This window comes from Bufo gargarizans, chromosome 2 (assembly GCF_014858855.1).
Source record: "Bufo gargarizans isolate SCDJY-AF-19 chromosome 2, ASM1485885v1, whole genome shotgun sequence".
In the NCBI taxonomy this organism is placed as follows: Eukaryota; Metazoa; Chordata; class Amphibia; order Anura; family Bufonidae; genus Bufo; species Bufo gargarizans.
Genome location: NC_058081.1, coordinates 719,230,229 through 719,257,756, shown reverse-complemented (window position 1 = coordinate 719,257,756; position 27,528 = coordinate 719,230,229). Strand labels below are relative to the sequence as shown.

Below are 27,528 nucleotides of genomic sequence, written 5' to 3'. Positions count from 1 at the left end.
TGTAGGCTCAAACTTGTGAAAGGGGTTATCCTGGAAAAAGATGCTGACTTTCCCTCAGGATGCAGGCTCCCGTAAGGTTTCCAAGGACAGCACCGTACACCATATAGTGACAGTGCTTGGTATTGCAGTTCTGCCCCATTGACTTGAATGGGGCTGTGCTGCAATTAGGCCTCATGACCGATATAGAGTGATGTGACCGGCCTAGTAGGAGGTTGCGGTGCCCAAGACCTCTTCAAACAGATGATTGTCGAGGTTCCGGGTGTTACACCCCTACAGATCTGATACTGATTATGACTTATCCTCAGGTTAGGTCATTAATATCTTTTCCTGGATAACCCCTTTAATATATCTGCCCTATTGTATGCTTTGCCTAGTGTAGCTCTAATTGTGTGTGTTTTTTGTCCTACTAATGTCATTGTTCCTTTCTTCTCAATGGAGACAATTGTTATATGACTTCTGCAATTAGATATTTTCCAGCCAAGGTTTAGTAAAAACGTTACTGACAATGAAAGAAATTAAGGAACAATATGAAATACACTACAATATATACATCTTTGTAATTTATTTTGGCCACATTCCTCCAAGAATCCTAGAAGAGCAATTTCAGTAGGAGACACACAATGGCTGAAGTCAAGACGACTTTATGGACACTCATGCTGACTCTGTTGCTACCGCTGGCTCTCGTGCAGTTAATCTTAACCTCAGTGAATGATCCGGTCTTATTCTGGGACTGACTGCCAAGATCACAGAGAGACATTGATGCGCACCCTCGAAAGACCGTTGAAGTTGACATTGATCCTGCAAAGATCCACAGAAGAATTTTCATTTACTGTAACACAATATTAGACCTGAAATATGCAGACTTTCTAAACTAAATATATAAATATATACAGTTGCAAGAAAAAGTATGTGAACCCTTTGAAATGATATGGATTTCTGCACAAATTGGTCATAAAATGTGATCTGATCTTCATCTAAGTCACAACAATAGACAATCACAGTCTGCTTAAACTACTAAAACACAAATAATGTAATGTTACCATGTTTTTATTGAACACACCATGTAAACATTCACAGTGTAGGTGGAAAAAGTATGTGAACCCTTGGATTTAATAACTGGTTAAACCGCCTTTGGCAGCAATAACTTCAACCAAACGTTTCCTGTAGATGCAGATCAGACGTGCACAACAGTCAGGAGTAATTCTTGACCATTCCTCTTTACAGAACTGTTTCAGTTCAGCAATATTCTTGGGATGTCTGGTGTGAATCGCTTTCTTGAGGTCATGCCACAGCATCTCAATCGGGTTGAGGTCAGGATTCTGACTGGGCCACTCCAGAAGGCGTATTTTCTTCTGTTTAAGCCATCCTGTTGTTGATTTACTTCAATGCTCAGGGTCGTTGTCCTGTTGCAACAGCCATCTTCTGTTGTGCTTCAGCTAGTGGACAGATGGCCTTAAGTTCTCCTGCAAAATGTCTTGATAAACTTGGGAATTCATTTTTCCTTCGATGATGGCAATCCGTCCAGGCCCTGACGCAGCAAAGCAGCCCCAAACCATGATGCCCCCACCACCATACTTCACAATTGGGATGAGGTTTTGAGGTTAGTGTGCTGTGCCTCTTTTTCGCCACATATAGTGTTGTGTGTTTCTTCCAAACAACACAACTTTGGTTTTATCTGTCCACAGAATATCTTGCCAGTACTGCTGTGGAACATCCAGGTGCTCTTGTGCAAACTGTAATCGTGCAGCAATGTTTTTTTGGACAGCAGTGACTTCCTCTGTGATATCCTCCCATGAAATCCATTCTTGTTTAGTGTGTTACGTATCGTAGATTCGCTAACAGGGATGTTAGCATATGCCAGAGACTTTTGTAAGTCTTTAGCTGACACTGTAGGATTCTTCTTCACCTCATTGAGCAGTCTGCGCTGTGCTCTTGCAGTCATCTTTACAGGACGGCCACTCCTAGGGAGAGTAGCAGCAGTGCTGAACTTTCTCCATTTATAGACAATTTGTCTTACCATGGACTGATGAACAGCAAGGCTTTTGGAGATGCTTTTATAACCCTTTCCAGCTTTATGCAAGTCAACAATTCTTAATCGTAGGTCTTCTGAGAGCTCTTTTGTGCGAGGCATCATTCACATCAGGCAATGCTTCTTGTGAAAAGCAAATCCAGAACTGGTGTGTGGTTTTTTCTAAGGCAGGGCAGCTGTAACCAACACCTCCAATCTCATCTCATTGATTAGACTCCAGTTGGCTGACACCTCACTCAAATTAGCTCTTGGAGATATCATTAAACTAGGGGTTCACATACTTTTTCCACCTGCACTGTGAATGTTTACATGGTGCGTTCAATAAAAACATGGTAACATTTAATTCTTTGTGTGTTATTACTTTAAGCAGACTGTGATTGTCTATTGTTGTGACTTAGATGAAGATCAGATCACATTTTATGACCAATTTGTGCAGAAAACCATATAATTCCAAAGGGTTCACATACTTTTTCTTGCAACTGTATATATATATATATATATATATATATATATATATACAGTACAGACCAAAAGTTTGGACACACCTTCTCATTCAAATAGTTTTCTTTTTTTTCATGACTATGAAAATTGTAGATTCACACTGAAGGCATCAAAACTATGAATTAGCACATGTGGAATTATATACATAACAAAAAAGTGTGAAACAACTGAAAATATGTCATATTCTAGGTTCTTCAAAGTAGCCACCTTTTGCTTTGATTACTGCTTTGCACACTCTTGGCATTCTCTTGATAAGCTTCAAGAGGTAGTCACCTGAAATGGTTTTCACTACACAGGTGTGCCCTGTCAGGTCTTTCCTTATAAATGTGGTTGGAACCATCAGTTGTGTTGTGGAGAAGTCAGGTGGATACACAGCTGATAGTCCTACTGAATAGACTGTTAGAATTTGTATTATGGCAAGAAAAAAGCAGCTAAGTAAAGAAAAACGAGTGGCCATCATTACTTTAAGAAATGAAGGTCAGTCAGTCCAAAAAATTGGGAAAACTTTGAAAGTGTCCCCAATTGCAGTCACAAAAACCATCAAGCGCTACAAAAAAACTGGCTCACATGCGGACTGCCCCAGGAAAGGAAGACCAAGAGTCACCTCTGCTGCGGAGGATAAGTTCATCCGAGTCACCAGCCTCAGAAATCGTAGGTTAACAGCAGCTCAGATTAGAGACCAGGTCAATGCCACACAGAGTTCTAGCAGCAGACACATCTCTAGAACAACTGTTAAGAGGAGACTGTGTGAATCAGGCCTTCATGGTAGAATATCTGCTAGGAAACCACTGCTAAGGACAGGCAACAAGCAGAAGAGACTTGTTTGGGCTAAAGAACACAAGGAATGGGCATTAGACCAGTGGAAATCTGTGCTTTGGTCTGATGAGTCCAAATTTGAGATCTTTGGTTCCAAACACTGTGTCTTTATGCGACGCAGAAAAGGTGAACGGATGAACTCTACATGCCTGGTTCCGACCGTGAAGCATGGAGGAGGAGGTGTGATGGTGTGGGGGTGCTTTGCTGGTGACACTGTTGGGGATTTATTCAAAATTGAAGGCATACTGAACCAGCATGGCTACCACAGCATCTTGCAGCGGCATGCTATTCCATCCGGTTTGCGTTTAGTTGGACCATAATTTATTTTTCAACAGACAATGACCCCAAACACACCTCCAGGCTGTGTAAAGGCTATTTGACCATGAAGGAGAGTGATGGGGTGCTGCGCCAGATGACCTGGCCTCCACAGTCACCGGACCTGAACCCAATCTAGATGCTTTGGGGTGAGCTGGACCGCAGAGTGAAGGCAAAAGGGCCAACAAGTGCTAAGCATCTCTGGGAACTCCTTCAAGACTGTTGGAAGACCATTTCAGGTGACTACCTCTTGAAGCTCATCAAGAGAATGCCAAGAGTGTGCAAAGCAGTAATCAAAGCAAAAGGTGGCTACTTTGAAGAACCTAGAATATGACATATTTTCGGTTGTTTCACACTTTTTTGTTATGTATATAATTCCACATGTGTTAATTCATAGTTTTGATGCCTTCAGTGTGAATCTACAATTTTCATAGTCATGAAAATAAAGAAAACTCTTTGAATGAAAAGGTGAGGCCAAACTTTTGGTCTGTACTGTATATATATATATATATATATATATACAGTAGGCCCTTGTATTGGGAGCCTGTGATGCCAATAATAGGAGCATTGAAAAGGGGTCATACAGATGTGTCCTTTACATTTGCTCTATACATATATATATATATTCCCCCCCCCCCTACACCTGAAAACGGGTGCATCGGTGTGAATGTGCCCCAAGCATTCACACCGATGCAATCTGGCTAATTGCATTAGAATGACAGGACAGAATCTGAGCCCTTTGTTGTAATTACCTCCAGCTCTGCTGGAGATAATTACGCATGATAGAAGAAGGGGAGAAGCCTCCCCTCCTTCTATTATGCGCATTCCGGCAGCGAAATTAACATCTCGCTGGCCAGAATGCAGAATGCCACAGGCGGGAGATCAAGGGCTTTTCCCGCCAGTTAGCTGCAGCGCGTCCTCGATGTGCGGGCCGGCGCAGTGACGTCATATCACTGCGGCGGCCCCGGCACTCAAGTTAGTTAGGATCGGGACCCCACACCTGGTAGGAGAGCGCATCCTGCGCTCAGGAGGAGACCCCACCTGGACAGGCACCCCTGATAGGAAAGCGCGATCGGCGCTCACAGGAAGAGCCGTGCCGCCCCCTCCACAGAAGGAGCAGACCACCCCTTGACGAACGAGCAGAACCCCTGGACGAACGAGCATATAAACCCTAAGTATCACCCCCTTATTCCCTACCACTATCCCACCAACATTTTACCCTTTAAATCCCAGACCCCATACTGCCCCTTGTTACCCCTGATTAACCCTACCCTACCACACCTGATAACCTGATTTCCCTGCCCTGATACCCTTGATTTACCCTAGTCCCTGCCCTGATCTGTGCCTACCACCCCTGATTAACCCTGTACCTGATTTCCCTGATTAACCCTAGTCCCGGCCTTGTTTGTGTCCCTGATCTGATTAACCCTATTGTGCTTATTCCTGGATACCTCACCCCAATTACCGTAACTGTGTCTGCTTACACCCTTGTAGGCCATAGTTAACCCTCGTCGTACCCCATAGGGATAGTCTATAGTCAGGTGGGGTGGGTTGTTAATATACTTGTATGTGTGAACTGTATAGTTAGTTTATGGGTGGAATTTGGGAACGTGTAGTGTAGTTTAGGCTGTGTATTTACAGTATATCGTGTGTGTCAGGTGTTAATAAATACTGTTATATTTGTACCCTTTGTGTAGCGTGTACTTGTTAGCGATAGTGAGTTAGTTAGGCGCCTGCAGCTAGCGTAGTGATTAGTGTAAAGTATAGCGAAAGTATTGTGTAATTATTATATAAAGGCATAAATAGGCGGAGTCATTACTAGCCGGCTCCTCCTATTTATGAATATTAATTATCGATATTTACATAAATATTGGTGATTAATATTCCCCCCTTACACATGTCACATTATTGTGTCATGAGAAATTGAGGTCCTTAGTCAAATTAAAGCAAAGGTAAGATTGGACATATCTGCATGTTGGTCCTTCCTTATTTCTTAACACATTGTGCTCACTAGTTCTAGAGAGGATATTTCAATCTTTGATTAATCAAGTATTAGGTCGCACTACTGTGTGGGGTGACGCAGGATGGGTGCTCTCAGCCAACAGATTCACCCAATCTATAAGCTGAACAATATTAAAATTCAAAGAATGGGCTGGGCACTCTCTATATCTGGAGTCAATGGTACTATATTTAATAAAAATATCAATAATAATCACGATGTTAAAAATTAAATTATAATATACATAAATAATACAATATACATAAATAATACAAAGGTCTATTTACTATTTGAATTCTTGTGATTATACATCTGGATTTTTTCTTGCGAATATATATCCGAATTTTATGTGAAATTGTGAATTTTAAGTGGAGATTCATATACAATTCGAAGGTTGGTTACAGGAAAACCATTGTGTTTAGGAATTGAGTGGGTAAACAAGTGTTTGTAGGTACTTTTTAGTCTGGCCAGACCTTTGTATTATTTATGTATATCATAATTTAATTTTTAACATCGTGATTATTATTGATATTTTTATTAAATAAAGTACCATTGACTCCAGATATAGAGAGTGCCCAGCCCATTCTTTGATTTTTAATATTTCAATCTTTGTCAATGCTTTTCTTTAAAGTAAGATAAAAGAAATAATAAATAAAAATTATACCTGATTCTTGTGTTGTCTGCAGAAGAAGACACATAGTCTCATCCCCTCTGCACTGTATGGTTTCATCAGTGTGACACCAGGTAGAGTTAGCAGATAAGCAGGATGGGCAGCCCAGTCCATTGAGGGGAGAGTTTTCAGTTGGCACTAGAATCAGATAGGAGAAGGAGAAATGAAATGTTGTTAATACATGAACATATGTAGTTCTCTCATAAGCCACTATTCTCTTTGTAAAAGAAGCGGTGCTTCTGTTAGAGCCTATTGAAAGCACAATCATTTAGTTTTGTCTAAAGAACTTGTTGGGCAGTGGTCATCTTTTCTGTGGATTGAAATCAGTGAACTTCCAAGCAATACATAGACACTAGTGGTCTTCCAAAGCGAGATCTACCCATCACAAAAAAAGTATCTGCTCTACATGTGCAATCCTAGATGGACCAACTTGTCAAGATGGTGATTATGGGTCCCCTGTGCCAACCAAACCTGGGTGGTTGGCTGCTGACCTTTGGGAATCAGAGACATCAGTGTGAAGTACCAAGAGATCAGGCTGTAGTCGTAGTCAGGAATCAGACACAGATGAGAGCAATTCGATTTCTTGCAAATCCTTATTTCAGTTTAGAGGTCAGGCCAGGCATCTCAGGATCATCATGGTGAACAGGCATGGGTCCGGTCAGGCGCCAGAGAGGCAGAGTCCAGTCCAGGACTCAGGCCCAAGTCGGTACACATGAAGACAAATGGATTATAGGTCTTTAGTATAGACTTTCAAACTAGCAAAATCAAACAGAAACTGGCAGTATCTTTGGAGACATATTGCTCAGGCAAAGGGTGGAGAAAACAGCCTTGTATATGTAGGGGGGCTGATAAGCACATTGAAAATCAGCTTGACACAGAACAAAGGGAAAGTTTAACCCTTGCAGTGCTGCAGAAAAGTATAAGAATACAGAAACCAAGGGAAGTTTAAAGAGCCTCTGTCAGCATGATCAACCCTATTAAACCAGGCATACTGTCTGGTAGTGGTGATCATGCTGATTAAAATGATATATTTGTTAGATATCTGCATTTGTATTCATATGCAAATGGAGCACCAGGGGGTGGTTCTGAATCTTTGGAGTGCTGCTTTGTAACACCCCTGCACAATCCCCTCTCCCTTTCATTGAAAGGGTTAGAGATCAGCATACTGAAGACAGAAGCAGAAGATGTAATCATGTATCTCATATGTGACACTCAGCTCTGGCTTAGAATTTGCCTTTACACAGAGAAATAGATCCTCAGCTAGATATGGAGAGTATTATGTATAGATATCAGGAAAAAGTAAAGTTGAGTAAAAATAAAGTTAATAAAGCATTACTTTCATCAGGCCATTTTACCATACACCTAAGATTTTCTATCAACTTTTATTATGAGTTAAATGACGGGGACAAAAATGAACTGAAGAAAGAACTCTCCAAGTGTTTTGTGGGACTCAAACTTGAGACTGCTACAGTATATGCAAGGAAGAAGACCTTACCTCCAGGCTATAGCCTTACCATATTGATAGCACCATTTTTGGTATACTTAGAAAGCTAATACGTAGTATTTGCAATGGAAACTAGGGATGAGCGAACCCGAACTGTATAGTTTCGGAAAAGTCCGGGTTTGGGTTTGGGTTCGGCGATTTCTTGGCGCTTTTTGAAAGGCTGCAAAGCAGCCAATCAACAAGCGTTATACTACTTGCCCCAAGAGGCCATCAAAGCCATGCCTATTATTGGCATGGCTGTGATTGGCCAGAGCACCATGTGACCCAGCCTCTATTTAAAGGGCACCTGTCATGTGGATATTTGATTATAATCTAGCTAATTATATACAATCATTAACTACTAAAAATTGCCTTAGATGTATTCACTTACTGGTGTGACAGATGGTTACCTCATAATATACACACAAAGATGCCACATGCCATATGCTAATGAGCTGATTCGAGTCCGGCGTATATTTAATTCAGAGCTATAGCCATTCCCCTGCCCACCTGCTGCTGATTACTATGGAGACAAACTGTCATTCAGAAGCAGGTGGGCGGGGAGAGTCAGGAGCTCATAAATATTCATGACTCATCATTATCAGCTGGAGCTTTTCAATACAAGATGTTGGCAGATTGACTGGGTCAATTAAAGATAGTGACCCAACATTGTGCTAAGCGAATTAGTCACTTATTTATGTTGCCCTTAGTTAGGACACCATAAAACTGGTGACAGGTTCCCTTTTAGCTGAAGTCACGTAGCGCCGACCGTCACTCTGCTCTGATCAGTGTAGGGAGAGGATGCAGCTGCTGCTGTTAGGGCGAGATTAGGCAGTGATTAACTCTTCAAAAACACTTAATTCAGTGATCGATCTACAGCTGTGGATCATTCAACTTCTGCTAGTTAATTGCTCACTGTTTTTAGGCTGCCCAGAGCGTTTTTATGTCACTTTTTTCTGGGGTGATCGGCGGCCATTTTGTGTCTTGTGGTGCGCCAGCACAAGCTGCCACCAAGTACATTTAACCATCAATAGTGTGGTTATTTTTTTTTCTATATCCTACATCAGGGGCTTGGCTGTGCTTGCTATTTTATTGAGGGGTGAAATACAATTGCCAAAATAGCCGTACCATAAATCTGGTGTTTCAGCTGTGGCTAGCCAATTGTAATACTGTCTGCTGTCTGGCAAAGGATATATTTTTTTCTGGGTTGAAATACAATTCCCAAATTAGCAATTCCCTAAATCAGTGGTTTCTGCTGTATCAGGCTAAGTATAAATCTATCCATAAAAGGGTATATTACATTGAAGGTGCGGATAGTGTCATCCTCAATAACTTCACACGCTACCGTGCATTTCCAAGTCTAATTCTGTCCGTAAACGTATACCTGTCACCCAGCGCCTAAATACTAGGCCTACAATTTATATTCAGCAAAGGCCTCTTTCACACTTGCGTTGTCCGGATCCGGCGTGTACTCCACTTGCCGGAATTACACGCCGGATCTGGAAAAACGCAAGTGTACTGAAAGCATTTGAAGACGGATCCGTCTTCAAAATGCTTTCAGTGTTACTATGGCAGCCAGGACGCTATTAAAGTCCTGGTTGCCATAGTAGGAGTGGGCAGCGGGGAGCAGGGGAGCGGCATACTTACAGTCCGTGCGGCTCCCGGGGCGCTCCAGAATGACGTCAGAGCGCCCCATGCGCATGGATTACGTGCCATGCGATCACGTCATCCATGCGCCTGGGGCGCCCTGACGTCACTCTGGAGCGCCCCGGGAGCCGCACGGACGGTAAGTATGCTGCTCCCCCGCTCCCCGCTACACTTTACCATGGCTGCCAGGACTTTAGCGTCCCGGCAGCCATTGTAACCATTCAGAAAAAGCTAAACGTCGGATCCGGCAATGTGCAGAAACGACGTTTAGCTTAAGGCCGGATCCGGATCAATGCCTTTCAATGGGCATTAATTCCGGATCCGGCCTTGCGGCAAGTCTTCAGGATTTTTGGCCGGAGCAAAAAGCGCAGCATGCTGCGGTATTTTCTCCGGCCAAAAAACGTTCCGGTCCGGAACTGAAGACATCCTGATGCATCCTGAATGGATTTCTCTCCATTCAGAATGCATTAGGATAAAACTGATCAGGATTCTTCCGGCATAGAGCCACGATGACGGAACCCTATGCCGGAAGAAAAGAACGCAAGTGTGAAAGAGCCCTAAATCGGTGGTTACTGCTGTGCCTGTATTAGTGTAATACGGTACCTAAATAGATAGCCAGATAGTGTTAGGTGCCTGTAAAAAAAAGGCCTGAATTTGAATTCAATACATTGGGCCAAATAATTTTTTTCTTATTGGTGTGAACGGTAACAATGAGGAAAACATCTAGTAAGGGACGCGGATGCGGACATGGTCGTGGTGGTGTTAGTGGACCCTCTGGTGCTGGGAGAGGACGTGGCCGTTCTGCCACAGCCACAAGTCCTAGTGTACCAACTACCTCAGGTCCCAGTAGCCGCCATAATTTACAGCGATATTTGGTGGGGCCCAATGCCGTTCTAAGGATGGTAAGGCCTGAGCAGGTACAGGCATTAGTCAATTGGGTGGCCAACAGTGGATCCAGCACGTTCACATTATCTCCCAACCAGTCTTCTGCAGAAAGCTCACAGATGGCGCCTGAAAACCAACCCCATCAGTCTGTCACATCACCCCCATGCATACCAGGGAAAATGTCTGAGCCTCAAGTTATGCAGCAGTGTTTCCAGGGTTCACAAGGGCATCCACCTAGCCCTTCCCCAGCGGTGGAAGACATAGAATGCACTGACGCACAACCACTTATGTTTCCTGATGATGAGGACATGGGAATACCACCTCAGCACGTCTCTGATGATGAAACACAGGTGCCAACTGCTGCGTCTTTCTGCAGTGTGCAGACTAAACAGAAGGTCAGGGATCAAGACAGGGTGGAAGACGATGTAGGGGACGATGAGGTCCTAGACCCCACATGGATTGAAGGTCGTGCCACTGACTTTCATAGTTCGGAGGAAGAGGCAGTGGTGAGACCGAGCCAACAGCGTAGCAAAAGAGGGAGCAGGGGGCAAAAGCAGAACACCCACCGCCAAGAGAGTCCGCCTGCTACTGGCCAGGGCCATCAGGGACCGAGCACCCCAAAGGCAGCTTCAAGGAGTTCCCTGGTGTGGCAGTACTTCAAACAATGTGCTGACGACAAGACCCGAGTGGTTTGCACGCTGTGCCATCAGAGCCTGAAGCGAGGCATTAACCTTCTGAACCTTAGAACAACCTGCATGACCAGGCACCTGCATGCAAAGCATGAACTGCAGTGGAGTAAACACCTTAAAAACAAGGAAGTCACTCAGGCTCCCCCTGCTACCTCTTCTGCTGCTGCCGCCTCGGCCTCTTCTGCTGCTGCTGCCTCGGCCTCTTCCTCCGCCTCTGGAGGAACGTTGGCACCTGCCACCCAGCAAACAGGGGATGTACCACCAACACCACCACCTCCATCACCAAGCATCTCAACCATGTCACACGGCAGCGTTCAGCTCTCCATCTCACAAACATTTGAGAGAAAGCGTAAATTCCCACCTAGCCACCCTCGATCCCTGGCCCTGAATGCCAGCATTTCTAAACTACTGGCCTATGAAATGCTGTCATTTAGGCTGGTGGACACAGACAGCTTCAAACAGCTCATGTCGCTTGCTGTCCCACAGTATGTTGTTCCCAGCCGGCACTACTTCTCCAAGAGAGCCGTGCCTTCCCTGCACAACCAAGTATCCGATAAAATCAAGTGAGCACTGCGCAACGCCATCTGTGGCAAGGTCCACCTAACAACAGATACGTGGACCAGTATGCACGGCCAGGGACGCTATATCTCCCTAACTGCACACTGGGTAAATGTAGTGGCGGCTGGGCCCCAGGCGGAGAGCTGTTTGGCGCACGTCCTTCCGCCACCAAGGATCGCAGGGCAACATTCTTTGCCTCCTGTTGCCACCTCCTCCTTCTCGGCTTCCTCCTCCTCTTTTTCCACCTGCTCATCCAGTCAGCCACACACCTTCACCACCAACTTCAGCACAGCCCGGGGTAAACGTCAGCAGGCCATTCTGAAACTCATATGTTTGGGGGACAGGCCCCACACCGCGCAGGAGTTGTGGCGGGGTATAGAACAACAGACCGACGAGTGGTTGCTGCCGGTGAGCCTCAAGCCCGGCCTGGTGGTGTGCGATAATGGGCGAAATCTCGTTGCAGCTCTGGGACTAGCCGGTTTGACGCACATCCCTTGCCTGGCGCATGTGCTGAATTTGGTGGTGCAGAAGTTCATTCACAACTACCCCGACATGTCAGAGCTGCTGCATAAAGTGCGGGCCGTCTGTGCGCGCTTCGGCGTTCACATCCTGCCACTGCTCGCCTGTCTGCGCTACAGCGTTACTTCGGCCTTCCCGCTCACCGCCTCATATGCGACGTGCCCACCAGGTGGAACTCCACCTTTCACATGCTGGACAGACTGTGCGAGCAGCAGCAGGCCATAGTGGAGTTTCAGCTGCAGCACGCACGGGTGAGTCGCACTGCGGAACAGCACCACTTCACCACCAATGACTGGGCCTCCATGCGAGACCTGTGTGCCCTGTTGCGCTGTTTCGAGTACTCCACCAACATGGCCAGTGGCGATGACACCGTTATCAGCATTACAATACCACTTCTATGTCTCCTTGAGAAAACACTTAGAGCGATGATGGAAGAGGAGGTGGCCCAGGAGGAGGAGGAGGAGGAGGAGGAGGAAGAGGGGTCATTTTTAGCACTTACAGGCCAGTGTCTTAGAAGTGACTCAGAGGGAGTTTTTCTGCAACAGCAGAGGCCAGGTACAAATGTGGCCAGACAGGGCACACTACTGGAGGACGAGGAGGACGAGGATGAGGAAAAGGTGGAGGAGGATGAGGATGTAGTATGTTCACAGCGGGTTGGCAACCAACGCAGCTCGGGCCCATCACTGGTGCGTGGCTGGGGGGAAATGGAGGACGATGACGATACGCCTCCCACAGAGGACAGCTTGTCCTTACCTCTGGGCAGCCTGGCACACATGAGCGACTACATGCTGCAGTGCCTGCGCAACGACAGCAGAGTTGCCCACATTTTAACATGTACGGACTACTGGGTTGCCACCCTGCTGTATCCCCGGTACAAAGACAATGTGCCCACCTTACTTCCTGCACTGGAGCGTAATAGGAAGATGCGCGAGTACAAGCGCACGTTGGTAGACACGCTACTGAGAGCATTCCCAAATGTCACAGGGGAACAAGTGGAAGCCCAAGGCGAAGGCAGAGGAGGAGCAAGAGGTCGCCAATGCAGCTGTGTCACGGCCAGCTCGTCTGAGGGCAGGGTTATCATGGCAGAGATGTGGAAAAGTTTTGTCACCACGCCACAGCTAACTGCACCACCACCTGATACGCAACGTGTTAGCAGGAGGCAACATTTCACTAACATGGTGGAACAGTACGTGTGCACAACCCTCCACGTACTGACTGATGGTTCGGCCCCATTCAAATTCTGGGTCTCCAAATTGTCCACGTGGCCAGAGCTAGCCTTTTATGCCTTGGAGGTGCTGGCCTGCCCGGCGGCCAGCGTTTTGTCTGAACGTGTATTCAGCACGGCGGGGGCGTCATTACAGACAAACGCAGCTGCCTGTCTACAGCCAATGTGGACAAGCTGACGTTCATAAAAATGAACCAGGCATGGATCCCACAGGACCTGTCCATCCCTTGTGCAGATTAGACATTTATATTTACCTCCCCCTAACCATATATTCTTGTACTCCAGGGCACTTCCTCATTCAATCCTATTTTTTTTATTTTACCATTATATTGCAGGGCAACCCAAAGTTGAATGAACCTCTCCTCTGTCTGGGTGCCGGGGCCTAAATATATGACAATGGACTGTTCCAGTGTTGGGTGACATGAAGCCTGATTCTCTGCTATGACATGAAGCCTGAATCTCTGCTATGGGACATCTCTACTCTGTCTGGGTGCGGGGCAGTGGCTTAGCTATAGGGGTCGCAGCGGTCGCAATTGCGACCGGGCCCCTAAGTCAGGGGGGCCCATAGAGCCCCCCAGGAGAGATGGAGTAAAGCGGGCCCCGCAAGTGGTTTTGTATTACGTGTGGCGGGCCCTCCTTATATTTTGAGTCGTTGCGCTTACTTGTCAGCGCGAGACCCGTGACCTCCGCGGCGGGTCTCGCGGGTTCACACAGCCAGGAATGACTAGTCTGCCGGCCGCCCCAGCCCTCAAGTGAGGAGAGCGGCACGGAACAAACAAGAGTAGGTAGACTTTTTTTTTAAATGTAAAAAATGGCACACACCGGCGTCCAGCTTCATACGGAGGGGGGACATGAATGATGATCAGTGGTGCCGTGAGGCAGTGTGTCTGAATTCAGAAGGGCCCGGACCGGCCATAATAGGGCAGCAAGTAATGAGGGGGCAAATGAAAATGAAATACTCTGTGGGCAAAAATCAAAATGTATAGAGGGAGTGGGCGGGGGCAACATTAAATATAGTAAGAGTCTCACTATATTTCATTTTGCCCCCATTCCCTCTATATATTTGAAATTTTTTGCCCACTGAGTATTTCTTTTTCATTTTGCCCCCTCATTATTTGCTGCCCCTGGCTGTCCTCATATGGCGCGGCCCCCCCCCTTTCTCAATTCAGACACACTGCCGCACGGCACCACTGATCATCATTCATCTCCCCCCCCCATCCCTCATATGAAGCCAGTGTGGGCCATACATTCAAAAATAAATAAAAAATACTCTAGTGACTAGAGTATTATTATATTTTTTTATGTATGGCTTCATACAGAGGGGGGGAGGGTATGGGTAGGGACAGAGGCTGGCGGGGGGGGGGGAGGTCTGGTAGCAAAGGGGGCCCCAATTCAAAGTTTGGCCTGGGGCCCATAGAACTGTAGTTATGCCCCTGGTGCTGGGGCCTAAATATCTGACAGTGGCCTGTTCCAGTGATGGGTGACATGAAGCCGGATTCTCTGCAATGGGACCTCTCTCCTCTGTCTGGGTGCCGGGGCCTAAATATCTGACAATGGCCTGTTCCAGTGGTGGGTGACGTGAAGCCTGATTCTCTGCTATGACATGAAGCCTGATTCTCTGCTATGACATGAAGCCTGATTCTCTGCTATGACATGAAGCCTGATTCTCTGCTATGGGACCTCTCTCCTCTGTCTGGGTGCTGGGGCCTAAATATCTGACAATGGCCTGTTCCAGTGGTGGGTGATGTGAAGCCTGATTCTCTGCTATGACATGAAGCCTGATTCTCTGCTATGGGACCTCTCTCCTCTGTCTGGGTGCCGAGGCCTAAATATCTGACAATGGCCTGTTCCAGTGGTGGGTGACATTAAGCCTAATTCTCTGCTATGACATGAAGCCTGATTCTCTGCTATGGGACCTCTCTCCTCTGTCTGGGTGCCGGGGCCTAAATATCTGACAGTGGCCTGTTCCAGTGGTGGGTGACATGAAGCCTGATTCTCTGCAATGGGACCTCTCTCCTCTGTCTGGGTGCCGGGGCCTAAATATCTGACAGTGGCATGTTCCAGTGGTGGGTGACATGAAGCCTGATTCTCTGCAATGGGACCTCTCTCCTCTGTCTGGGTGCCGGGGCCTAAATATCTGACAATGGCCTGTTCCAGTGGTGGGTGACGTGAAGCCTGATTCTCTGCTATGACATGAAGCCTGATTCTCTGCAATGGGACCTCTCTCCTCTGTCTGGGTGCCGGGGCCTAAAAATATCTGACAGTGGCCTGTTCAAGTGGTGGGTCACATGAAGCCTGATTCTCTGCTATGGGACCTCTCTCCAATTGATATTGGTTAATTTTTTTTATTTTTATTTTCATTTAAATTCATTTCCAAATTGTTTGCAGGGGATTTACCTACATTTTGCTGCCCTTTTCAGCCCTCTAGCCCTTTCCTGGGCTGTTTTACAGCCTTTTTAGTGCCGAAAAGTTCGGGTCCCGTTTGGATCCCGAACCTGAACATTTCCGGGAAGTTCGGCCGAACTTCTCGAACCCGAACATCCAGGTGTTCGCTCAACTCTAATGGAAACCAATGCTATATATACTGACTTTCTAAGAATAAAATAAAATATATGGGGAGGGGGGTTCTGGGTGGATTTCGTTTACAGCTCGCACTAGGGAGAAGTATTTGCCCCTGACGAAGCGTGAGCGAAAACCGGGTCAGGCAGAGACAAGAGGCTTCACAGCTTTTATGATAAGCTTTTAACTCATTTACGTCTGTGAGTATAATAAATATTTTTATAACTGACCCTGGCTAATGGTGCTTCACAATTTGTGGGACCTGTTTGCTGATTCACAGAGCAGCTCACTGAGAAAGGAGGGTGTCTTGTGTGGATACCAATGTTTTCCTATGTCTAAAGGTGCTGATGGCTCCAAATTAAAGTGAAATACTTCCTGAGAATTCTGAGCAGCACGCTCCGATCAATGCGAAAGACTTACCGTGTGAACTTTACCCACTTCACTGTTGGACCTGCAGCGCAAAAGTGACAGGCAACGTATTGGAGACTTTTATATATTTTTTGTGATGGTTTCTAAGTGCCCACAGCTTATATACTGCTATACAGTATATAAGGACAGTTATGTCCCTATATACCATATAACTGCTTCCCCCTTCCTCCCTGCACTGCCTGTAGTGAGCGCTTACCGCTCCCGGCGGCTGCTTCATTAGTCCGCACGCCCGTAGTGCAGGGGGAAAGCTCACTGACAGCGCTGGCCATGCTGTTCAGCGAGCTTACAGAGTATACAAGTGCATTATATTTAATAAAAAGGGGGAATGTAGATTTAATTTTAACACATAAGACTCCTGCGCCCACCAGGCTGTACGGGAGCAGGGCAGGCAGTGACCCGCAGCTCCCGCACAGTCTCTCTTATGCTAATAGAAGACGGATGGCCCATTTGACATTTGAGAGAGTGCTGCTAAGGGACATTTCCGCCCCAGTTTTCTACTAAAAATAAACGTTTTCCCTAAATAAAGTACATTACAAAAATGTTCCCTGTCACTGTCCCTACACATTAGCCAAAAAAAAAAAAAGGAAACGGCAGTTACACTTTAAAAACTTGTTGATTGGCTGCCCTGCAGCCTTTCAACAAGCTTTATTAAATGCCTGAACACTGAACTCGAACCCAAACTTTTCTGGCAAAGTTCGACTTTGGATCCGGATATCCGGGTACCCAAAATCATAAAGTTTGGGACGGACCCAAACTTTACAGTTCATGTTCGCTCCATACTACAAAGAACTTGTCTACAGCGGATTTATCTCCCTCAAACAAAATATTCAGAGGACACCAGAGACAAAAGAACATTTCTTTACCTTCATGGAAAGAATATTTCAGAATAACCATGCAGAAATTGCACCCGTGCTCCAAGACTCCGAGGAGTGTTGGTACTTAGCCATATTCGGTGTCTATCATCCTAAAAAACCAAGGAAGATAAGAGTAGTATTTGACTTGAGCGCCAGATGCGAAGGTGTCTTGCTAAACTATGTCTTACTGTCTTGTCCAGACCTCAACAACAGATTTATGGAGGTACTTCTACGCTTCCGCAGGGATTCAGTAGCATTTATGGCCGACATACAGATGTAGCAGGGTTAACACACAAACTCTTAACTTAAATTTCACATTATCTTGAAACAAAAGCCATTGAAAAGCAATTGAAGGTGTTTGGTTAAAGGAAGTATTCACCTAAAATGACCATTATAGAACACTAACACCAGGATCTCCATAATTGTCCCCATATTCGAATGCTACTTACCATACTTACCATACCAATGCTGTCCGTCGCTGATTTTCACAAAAAAACACTTTTATTCAATATGGTAATTAGGCTCTGAAGGTGCCCAGGAGTGGGGTTAAAGCAGCCGGTGCACAGGCCCCTCGTTGCTTTTCATACCAAATCCCTCCCCTTCCACCCGCTGGCCCACCCTAGGTTCTTCAGAAATCAAGCGCCAGCGCCTTTCTAAAGATTTGCAGCGCCTGCGCACTTCATTCCCCATTATGGGCAGAGGCACTAGAGCTTTTAATGTGCATGTGCCGGCCCGTACATCTTGCTGGCCTTGTGCCTCTGCCCATAATGGGGAATGAAGTGTGCAGGCGCGGCGAATCTTTTGAACGGCGCTGGTGCTGGATTTCTGAAGAACCTAGGGCAGGACAGAGGAGTGAATGGGGAGGGATTTGGTATGAAAAGCGACAAGGGGCCTGTGTTTTAACACTACTACATCCATACAACAGATGTTCCACTACTTCCTCGTCAAGGAAGAACACAGAAACTACTTGAGGTTCTTCTGGTACCGTAACCACGACCCCAGTGAAGACATTGTAGAGTACCGAATAAGAGTGCACATCTTCGGAAACAGTCCTTCCTCTGCAGTCGCTATCTACATTCAGCCTGAGAGAGTAAAGCAAAGTATTGTTGGATGTCAGGTCCTTTGTGGAAAAGGATTTTTATGTGGATGACTGCTTGAAATCCACACCCACAAACGAGACCGCAATTAGTCTCTTGAAAAGGGCCCAATAAATTCTCGCTCTATCTAATTTAAGGTTGCACAAAATCGCCTCCAACAAGGGGGCGGAGCCTGGCCGCTGGCGTGGATGGCTGTGTGAAAGAGCTGCTCCTCCACGTCCTAGCATCTACAGCCTTATAAACAGCAGTGACCAGATCAGAAATGGTCAAATACGGTGAGATAGGGGACTAGACCCTCCAGATACTCCCCGATCCCACAAAGGACAACAAGACATGCAAAAGTTCCTTAAAAAGAGAAGCTCTCACTCGCCGGGAGCAGGCGCCAAAATGGCAACGGCACGCATGAAAGAAGCGGAAGCTAAAGACTCAGAGGAGGACAGTGAGCGCTGCGGCACAACTGAAGAACAAGACCCAGCACCGGTGTCCAAGTCTTTTCTTACCAAAGTGCTCAGCCAAGCACTAGACAAAGCCCTCAGACCGGTCCTGACCAAACTGGCAGACATTAAAACTGAGATCCCCCAAGTGGGGCACAGAGTCGAGGCACTGGAGCAAGCGACGCAAGACCTGAGATCGCATGCCACTGGGGTGGCTGAGTGCCTTAGTGGACATGCTGATGAGCTCAACAGAGCCTTCTCACTGCTGGAGGACCAAGAAAACCACAGCAGACGGCGTAACATTCGTATAAAAGACCTACCCGAATCTTGGGCAGCCGAATCGCTACGAAAAGTAGCCATGGAAATATTTGCAGACCTATTAGACTCTGATTCAGCTGCGACAATCACTATATAGCGCATACACAGAGCATTAAGACCCCAGCCGAAACCAAATGAGAGGCCGAGAGATGTGGTTTGCGGCCTACTGTCCTTTGTAGACTGAGCGCAGGTCATGGAGGCGGCACGTACTAAAAGCCGAATTGTCTACTGAGGTACAGATATCGCCGTATACAAGGACAATGCTCCATCGACGTTGGCAAAAAGGTGCATACTGAAACCCTTACTAGATTCACTTCGAGTGAAAAAAATCCCATATACTTGGATGTACCCATTTGGACTATCCATAAATAAGAATGGGAAACGCATCGCCATACATACACCGGATGATCTGGACAAGGCGTGGAAGCACATTGGCCTCCGACCCATAGACATCCCTACATGGCTACCAGTGAATTACCCGACGGCGCTCTCGACCCTGCCACAGCTTGAACCCTGGAGAAGACTTCAATGCACCAAGACCGGCAAAGCGACCAAGTACCTGATGGGATCCATGGATCTCCCACCCTGAGGACTTCCACGCCAAGTTCTGGTCCAGTATTGATGGGGACATGGGAGGGTCCCGGCGGTAGTCCTATCATGATAGAGAATCCCTACACTTTGGTACATATACTGTACACTTTGGTGCATATATTACATAAAGTGGAATATTGTACTCAGCATAGGTAGACTTAATACGTATATATATGAAGGTCAGATATAAGTGTACCCATGTTTAATGTTCTTACCTAATGTATTCAGCATACCTATTCCTAACAAGCATAAGCTTCTGCTTCGCCCCCCCCCCCCCCCCCCTCCTTCCCTTCCCCACCTCCTTACCTAAGGTCTAGGAATTTTGTAAAAAATGTAGGTCACTAAAAATAGTGTCATCTTTTATGGCTGTGATGTCTAGGCAACACGACCAGGCTAGAAGTATATTTGTGTTTCACCCCCTTGCTATCCACATACATCACTGAAAGCACCTGTTGTGATAGCTTCACTTACTGGCCCCACACCCAGTAACTGACTGTTCTACTGATCGCTACTGTTATTTTTATCTCTACTTTCTCTTGATTTTCTTTCTTTTCTCCCCCTTTCCTTCTCCCCTTCCCATTGGAATCCCATTCGGACCCTTTAGGGGACTCATAGACGAGTTTGCAGATACTAATTCTATCCTAGAAGTAAATAGCTTACCCACTGAGATGACTGATATAATAATCACTACATTTAATGTGAAAGGTTTTAACTCACCCCAGAAACGGGGCCAAGTTATGCTGGTTCTCAGGAAAATGGGTTCCCATATAGTATTTCTTCAGGAAACTCACCTACGCCAGAAGAAAATGCCAAGACTGCCGAAACGTCCGTTTGCACACTGGTTCCATAGTGTACAGACAGTTTCTGCCTCCAAAGGAGTTGCCATAGTAATTCACCAATCTGTCCCATTTACCTTTTTACAGCAGCACACAGATGCGGATGGACGTCTTCTGTTAGTCAAAGGCTTGATAGCAGATCGCAAGTTCACCTTGGCTAACTTTTACGTTCCAAATAAGTCCCCTGTACATTGGCTTATACAAGCTCTTGACACGCTTAAACTCTTTGCTGAGGGCCAGATAATCCTAGGAGCGGACCTAAATTTAGTGCTAAATCCTGTCATAGACTCATCTTCAGCTAAACCCCTTGTAACCCAAAATCTACTCAGTAAACTCCAGAAGAAACTCCATGACTTATGCTTAATTGATGTATGGCATAGCCTTCACCCCACAGATAAGGACTTCTCCTTTTACTCGGTTCCGCATGGGACGTACCAACGACTAGATCACATTTTGACCTCTGCATATCTTCTTCCCTCTTTTAGATCAGCGGAGATCGGAAATATCACCTTATCCGACCACGCTCCGTGCATGGCGGCCTCTTCACCCTGGCCTCTCTACCAAAAAGGGACTGGAGTTGGAAGCTGAATGAATCTCTACTGTACAATCAACTCCATTTGGATCAGGTTAGGACTCAATTGATAGAGTACTTTGCGCCTAACTCCTCCACACACAGCTCACAACCCATTGTATGGGAGGCCCCCAAGGCGTTCATTAGAGGCTGCTTTATCTCTCTAGACACCAGAGTCAAGAAGGAACAACAAAAGGCAGTTGATACACTCCTAGCAGACATAGTGATAATTGAGAAAAAACATAAAGCTTCACTACGCAATGAACACCAAGAAGCAGTGACAGAACTTAGGTTACAACTTCGCAAACTCCTTAGCCAAAAAGTGACAAAGGAAATACTGAATTTTCAGTATAAAGTCTATGCTCATGGTGACAAGGGAGGAAAGCTGATGTCATCCTTGCTCAAGAAAGCTAAGAATGTCACTCACATCTCCTCTATAAAAAAGTCAAATGGCAAATTGACCAATGAAACTCCAGAAATTGCTAGGGCTTTTAAAGAGTTCTACTCCTACATCAGACAGGAACACCTGACCGGGAACTCCAAAGGGAGCGCCATATCAGAGACTTTTTAGAATCCCTCCATCTTCCGGCCATAACACCGGAAGACTCAAAGTACCTCATTAGTCCGATAACAACTGATGAAGTAGTTAGTACTCCTAAAAGCTTCCCACCTGGGAAAAGCCCAGGACCAGATGGCCTGCCCTTATTATATTATAAAAAGCTCCAAGATATCCTCATCCCTAGGTTTACAGATGTGTGCAATGCACTCATGCAAGGGGACTCCCTACCTAAACAGACACTAGAATCCTACGTCACCCTAATTCCTAAAGAGGGAAAGGACCCCTTGAGCTGCGGAAGTTACCGCCCGATTTCCCTCTTGAACCTGGACTTAAAACTGTGGGCCAAGATTCTAGCTTGCCGGTTAGGCAAGTTCTTGCCAGCTTTTATAGGACACAAACAATCAGGCTTTGTCCAGGGTTGAGAGGGAAAAGAAAATTCCCACAGGATATTTCACGCTATACACATGGCACATAGAAAAAAACTACCTCTAGCTTTACTCAGTATTGACGTCGAAAAGGCGTCTGACAGAGTCAACTGGCTGTTCATGAAGTTGACTTTGCAAAGCTTCGCCTTCCCAGACACCTTTACGAGGGTGATTTTTACTCTATACCAAAACCCCTATGCCAGACTGAAAGTTAATGGCATGCTATCACCATCTTTTGATATAACTAATGGAACTAGGCAGGGATGCCCTCTGTCCCCCTCATTGTTTATCCTAGTGGTGGAGACACTCTTACAACTGGTTAGGCAGTCTCCAGACATCTCAGGAGTCAAGTACGGCCAAAAGGAACTAAAATGTACTGCATTCGCAGATGACTTATTGTTCTTAATAGTGGACCCGGAAAAAGGATTAGACCCATTGGTGAAGAGTATAGACATATATAGTTCTCTATCGGATTTTAAAGTGAATCACACCAAATCAGAGATATTGATTATATCTCTGCCAGAATCCAAAGTAGCCACCTTACGTGCTCGACTTCCATTTCACTGGACTAAAGGACCTATTAAATACTTAAAGATCCTAATCCCCAGAAACACTAATGATTTATATCAACACAACTACGCTCCCCTTCTGGGAGACCTACAACGCCTGTTACAAGCATACAACCTTCCCTATCTCTCTTGGATGGGACGGAAAAACATTTTAAAGGCTTATGTAATGCCAAAGGTCCTAGATGTCATGCAATTAGTCCCGATTGGGCTCCCTAAATCCTTCCTCAGGAACATAAAGAATATGTTCTTAAGGTTCCTGTGGAACGGTAGGAAGCCTCGGATATCCCATGAAATCTTAGTCAGAAGTAAGGAGAGGGGAGGACTGGGCTTACCGGACGTCTCTAGGTACTACAGAGCGATACAACTCAATAGATGGCTCGAAATGGTAAACCCCAAAAGACGACCAGACGTACAAGCCATCTGTAGTCACAGCATAGGAAGACATTTCCAGTAACACTTATGGCTTCCAGATAGGAACATACACAGAGATACAGACGTGGACAAAATTGTTGGTACCCTTTGGTCAATGAAAGAAAAAGTCACAATGGTCACAGAAATAACTTTAATCTGACAAAAGTAATAATAAATTAAAATTCTATAAATGTTAACCAATGAAAGTCAGACATTGTTTTTCAACCATGCTTCAACAGAATTATGTAAAAAAATAAACTCATGAAACAGGCATGGACAAAAATGATGGTACCCCTAGAAAACACAGAACATAATGTGACCAAAGGGACATGTTAATTCAAGGTGTGTCCACTAATTAGCATCACAGGTGTCTACAACCTTGTAATCAGCCATTGGGCCTATATATATGGCTCCAGGTAATCACTGTGTTGTTTGGTGATATGGTGTGTACCACACTCGACATGGACCAGAGGAAGCAAAGGAAAGAGCTGTCTCAAGAGATCAGAAAGAAAATTATAGACAAGCATGTTAAAGGTAAAGGCTATAAGACCATCTCCAAGCAACTAGATGTTCCTGTGAGTACAGTTGCACATATTATTCATAAGTTTAAGATCCATGGGACTGTAGCCAACCTCCCTGGACGTGGCCGCAGGAGGAAAATTGATGACAAATCTAAGAGACGGATAATCCGAATGGTAACAAAAGAGCCTAGAAAGACTTCTAAAGAGATTCAAGGTGAACTTCATGCTCAAGGAACATCAGTGTCAGATCGCACCATCCGTCGTTGTTTGAGCCAAAGTGGACTACATGGGAGACGACCAAGGAGGACACCATTGTTGAAAACGAATCATAAAAAAGCAAGACTGGAATATGCCAAACTACATGTTGACAAGCCACAAAGCTTCTGGGAGAATGTCCTGTGGACAGATGAGACAAAAATCGAAGTTTTTGCCAAGGCACATCAGCTGTATGTTCACAGACGAAAAAATGAAGCATATCAAGAAAAGAACACTGTCCCTACTGTGAAACATGGAGGAGGCTCTGTTATGTTCTGGGGCTGCTTTGCTGCGTCTGGCACAGGGTGTCTTGAATCTGTGCAGGGTACAATGAAATCTCAAGACTATCAAGGAATTCTAGAGAGAAATGTACTAGCCAGTGTCAGAAAGCTTGGTCTCAGTCGCAGGTCATGGGTCTTGCAACAGGACAATGACCCAAAACACACCGCTAAAAACACCCAAGAATGGCTAAGAGGAAAAAATTGGACTATTCTAAAGTGGCCTTCTATGAGCCCTGACCTCAATCCTATTGAGCATCTTTGGAAGGAGCTGAAACATGCAGTCTGGAAAAGGCACCCTTCAAACCGGACACAACTGGAGCAGTTTGCTCATGAGGAGTGGGCCAAAATACCTGCTGAGAGGTGCAGATGTCTCATTGACAGTTACAGGAAGCGTTTGATTGCAGTGATTGCCTCAAAAGGTTGCGCAACAAAATATTAAGTTAGGGGTACCATCATTTTTGTCCATGCCTGTTTCATGAGTTTATTTTTTTACATAATTCTGTTGAAGCATGGTTGAAAAACAATGTCTGACTTTCATTGGTTAACATTTATAGAATTTTAATTTATTATTACTTTTGTCAGATTAAAGTTATTTCTGTGACCATTGTGACTTTTTCTTTCATTGACCAAAGGGTACCAACAATTTTGTCCACGTCTGTATGACTATAGATCCATTGATACGTGGCCTTGGAGAGATATGGAGAGAAATGAGCAAAAAGTTAGCCCCTAATCCATCTCCTCTGATGCCAGTGAGCCTTATCCCAGATCTCCTAAACCCAATTAATCTAGATAAACCACATCTGTGGAACTCCCTAACATCGGTCAAACTTGGTGAAATCACTCCGAATGTGGAGGCCTCCATCCTTGGTGCACTTACATGCTCGATAACTGATTCTCCAAGCTTTTTCCTTATGAAGCCCCATATTAAAGCTGTGTGTGGAGAGGTAAAAGAGCAGTACCCTCTCCAGAGGTCCTTAACTGAATTTAAGAAATTAATCTTCTCACCACTTGCTGCTTCCAAAAAGGTGTTGAAGCTCTACCCAATGGTGGGAGGCGAGGGTGACCCTCTGAAACCCTTGTATATCAGAGAATGGGAAAAGGAGTTGAACAGGGTTATGACTGATACGGAGGTCAAACAGGTACTGAGACACTCACATGGATTCTCCCACTGTATCCGCCTACAGGAGAATCATTTCAAACTACTTACAAGGTGGTATAAAACTCCTGACTTTCTCTACAAGAGAGGCCTAGCGACTACGAGGGAGAGTTGGAGATGTGGAGTAGGAGTGGGCTCCCTATCACATATCTGGTGGGATTGTCCTCAGATTAAGTCCTACTGGAGAGAAGTAGAAGCATTAATCCAGAAATTTACAACTCCAGACTTTAGACTTACACTAGAGATGGTGGCCCTGGCTCTTCCAACCCCTCAATACTCTCCATCCAAAAGGAATCTGACTTCACACCTCATAGCTGCGGCTAAAACGGTAATTCCCTTACATTGGCTAGATGTTAATCCCCCTTCCAAACAAGAATGGAAAGCTAAAGTAACTCAAATCTGCCGGTTCGAAGAAATGACTAGCTGGATTGACAGGACTCATGATAAATTCATGAGGTTATGGAGTCCTTGGAAGTCACTGGCGTTGGTGAACCCTGACTAAGCAGATACAACAATCTATAGATCTGGGACCCCCCCCCCCATCCCCCCTCTCTCTTCTCAACTATCCTTTTCCTTTCTACTTTTTACTCTCAGTTTCCTATTTTCTTTTCTTTTATTTATTATCTTGCAACTCCTACATAGCTCAAATATGTAGCCTTGAGGAAGGTACCTAGAAAGGAAAGCTCCCATTCCTCTTCATTTCCTTAGATATTAAAAGGAGTTGAAAAGCAATTACATGTGATGACAATCCATGTTTGTACACGGTTACTTTATAGTGTTTACTATTGTATGACTTTGGATACTAATGCCGCAATGATTTGCATTTATATGTCATGTTCATATTATTTTGTTACTTGACTATATAAAAAATGAAAAAGAAAAAAATTATAAAAAATAAATAAAGAATTTATAAAAAAAAATTGCCTCCAACAGCCGTGAGTTCATGGAGGCCTTCTCACCCCAAGACCATTCAAGTGATCTAAAAGACTAAGCTCGGTTGGCCATGGAGGCAAAATCCTAAAGCCTCAAGAGCCATCAGATTAGTTCCTCGGCTGAAGATAAGTCAGACTACAGAGTGAAAGGCAGCATAAAGAAGAAGCCGTTATCCAGTTAGCCTGTCAGTACTGCAGTGAGAGAAACAAATATCGCAGGGTTGGTTTTGCCTATCGGTTGAATGCTAAAGCCTGCTGGAACCAAGACAAAGCCTGTAAACTGTTGGAACTTTTATGCAAGTAAAGCTGCTGCTAAACTTCATCTCAAGGTCTGAAATTATTCCCCCTATTTATTGCTTCAGGGCCAAAGCCTGGGGTCCAGCGGTATCCAGGTAGGAGCACCGTGACACACATAAAGATACATTTTAGGCCACACTATACCACTCGGCATTCCTACTAAACCTGGGACGGTATATAGAGGGCCCTGACAGTGCACTGCCATTGTAAATGTTATAGTACAGGCTATCCTATGCTTTATACTTCTACATGTTTTTTGTGTTCTTGTAGTTTTACCACACATGTACAATCTCTCACTCCGCGCAGAGTACAACCTGTTGACCAATTAACAAGTTAGACTACAAAGAACAGGAAGAGTTTACTGTGTGAACGTGTATGAAGACAGAACAAGTGATGCAAGATAATCAGCTTGCAAAAATAAAACTTTCAGGTTACTTGCAAAGCCCTGCAGAGCTAGACAGACATGTTTTGTTTTTTAAAACCGACCAGAAAAGATAGGAAAGATAGTGAGGGGCGCATCAGAATGTCAATTCACTTATGTGGAATCTAAAATTGTTTTTCATTTTTTTTAAGTACAGAACACATAGAAATAGCCAGGAATATATGACTCACAATTGCCGCTCAGAGCGCAGTTGGGATTGCTATAACATATCGTGCCCATCCTGATTTGTAGTTGTTGTAGGCGCAAGCTGCCCAAGAAGTTACATTTAGATACACATTGATATGTCCTGGCCAAAATTTTAGCCATCTTATCACCTGCAAATAAACATAACAAAGTTTTGAGTTAAAAGAGGTTCTCTCTCCACTGGACCTTCTTGTTAGTGGTTCTTTGACAAAAAAACAACAAATGATCACACGATACCCCCTGCTGGGACCTCCAGCAATCAGCTCTGTGGGCATTCAATTTTCCAGCAGCGCCTCCACAGGGGAAATCAGGTATTACCCAGTGTCCATTCTAATTGGTGGAATGTCTGTTTAATAGAAGACAGAAGAGGTCCTCCAGAGTAAAAGAAAATTTTAACCCCTTTTTGAAGAGCTGGCTGTGGACTTAAGATTCAGCAAATTGCGGAACGCACATGGGTGGACGTACGTGTTTT

The 27,528-nt window shown here is 45.2% G+C and overlaps 1 long non-coding RNA gene across 1 annotated transcript; it reads right to left on the bottom strand.

The window, feature by feature from the left end:
- Positions 1-500: 500 nt before the first annotated feature.
- Positions 501-27,091, bottom strand: LOC122927109. Its single transcript, XR_006387759.1, has 3 exons — positions 27,044-27,091; positions 6,325-6,468; positions 501-798 (listed from the first exon to the last, which is right to left on the bottom strand). It is a non-coding gene; the product is annotated as an uncharacterized LOC122927109 (long non-coding RNA).
- Between the last annotated feature and the right edge of the window lie 437 nt (positions 27,092-27,528).